Source organism: Octopus bimaculoides, chromosome 2, assembly GCF_001194135.2.
Source record: "Octopus bimaculoides isolate UCB-OBI-ISO-001 chromosome 2, ASM119413v2, whole genome shotgun sequence".
NCBI classification, from domain to species: Eukaryota; Metazoa; Mollusca; class Cephalopoda; order Octopoda; family Octopodidae; genus Octopus; species Octopus bimaculoides.
Genome location: NC_068982.1, coordinates 82,998,229 through 83,000,473, shown reverse-complemented (window position 1 = coordinate 83,000,473; position 2,245 = coordinate 82,998,229).

The window sequence follows — 2,245 nt, the reverse complement described above, 5'->3', positions numbered from 1 at the left end:
ATATATATATACTCATCCACCCTCGCTTGAAACACACACATACTCACCCACACATTCGTCAAAAAAAATAATATACTTATATACCCGCATACACGCTCACACACACACACGCTCGCGCACATATACGTGCCCAAGAAACAACAGTGCTAAAGGCAAAATACAGTAAAAAGTGTAAAATGTGTATTTACACTTTTTTTACACTTTTTCCTGCGTAAAAAAACATAAACACTTCCACTAGCTATCCCATAAAGTGAAACGAAATCTAGCAATCGAGTACTTTAGTAATTGTGATGACAAGTTAGCAACATTATCTTAGTGTCACGAGATGCCGGAGACAATGCATCTGATGTCAAAATAAGTCAGCGTCGAATCAGCGACACCAAATAGACAGGGGAAAAATGGATGCGCCAAAGCTTTTTCTACCCAGAAAAGAATATTGGTTAAAACTGTTGACACCTGGCAAAAATTAAGTAAAATTAGTAAGTTTTCATGGAATCGTCTTCTTCTACCATTGGATCTTTTAAGTACATGCAGTAGTTTCAAAATGATTCCTAGTGACAAATCCGCCGAAATATAAACATTATATAAGACAACAGGAAATATAAATGATATCAAAGAAAACTAAATTCAAAGATAAGATCTGATATCTTGTACAAATTATAAAATTCAGAGACAAAAGGCCACCTACGTGAGGGAAGGGGAGGTCTCCGTAATATTTCTGTGGTTGTTTTTCGATCTGTTTGAGATGGGTTATCGATAAGCGGTGTACTTAATATACAAGTTCAAAAGAAGTACTTTGTTTCAGTGGCGAGTCAAAACGAAAATTTTAAGGTGATGCCTCGATCTGCTAGAAATATCAGGCACATTCTTTTTATTACACACCATACGTCGTTTTAAAGATTCTAAGGATATTTGGGGGAACGCAGTCCTTGAAACACATAAATAGGACGTGATGGCCAAGTATGGCAGGTTGTTTGATTAGAGAATTCCTCGATCAGCACTGAAATACGGTTAAATAACAACTGGTGAAAGCGCAAATCAAAATAATAAGTGAATAGATAAAAAAAGACACCAAAGTAATAATGTTAGTAATGATGATGATGGTTATGATAATGATGGTTATGATAATGATGAAAGCCAAAGTTAACCTCGACGGAATTTGAACTCAGGACGTGAAGACGGACGAAATACCGCTAAGCGTTTTGCCCCACATGCTAACGATTCTGCCAACTCGCCGCCTTACATAATGACCTGATGCAGTAACAGGCAGTGCTCTCATGGCTTTTAACCTTAACTGATTGGAAGTGTTACATTTGCCTTAATAATAATAACAACAACAACAACAACAACAACAACAATAATAATAATAATAATAATAATAATAATAATCCTTTCGACAATAAGCACAAGGCCTGAAATTTTCGGGGAGGGGTTAAGTCAATTACATCGACCCCAGTGTTTCACTGGTTCTTAATTCATCGACCTCGAAAGGATGAAAGGCAAAGTCGACCTCAGTGGAATTTTAACACAGAACGTAGAGACAGACGAAATGCCCCTTAACATCCTGCCCGGGGTGCTAATGACTCTGTCAGCTCATCGCTTTAATAACAATAAGCCCTGATGCACTACCAGGCACTGACTATCATGGCTTCTGATCTTAACGGATTGGAGGTGTCATCATGAACACGTTTTGTCTTGGTGCAAAAGATGGGTGTAAAATATATTATTATTGAGTGAGACAGCAGTGCACGCCATCAAAGTGACACTGCGGTACAAATATACGAAGCCCAATATACCTATCATGACTACCCGTCTCATAAGAGTACACCAGGTGCATGCATCACAATCATATGTGTGCGACATGGTGACCTCATAACAAGATAAACAGCGCATGACTTTAGAAGTGGAGCCCAGTTAGAATTTTCTTCAGGTTGAGAAGCCCAGCCCGTTCAAAAGGTCCATGATTGAGGGTTGTTTAAGGATGTTGAACGAAACACCCATGTTTACAGAGGTGAATTATTCAAACCCTAAAGAGTTCCTCTCAACACATGGCTATGATGCTCCTCCACAATTTATGCTCGAGATCAGAGATGCACATATTGTTAGCTACTAAGGGACATGCTCAACTGGTTAAGGTCAAGCAACTGCCAACCATACTATGGTATATGCCAATACACACAGATAGAGAAATTAAGGGAAATAGACCAGATATAGTTGTCAAAGATCATGAAGAAAAAAAAATGCT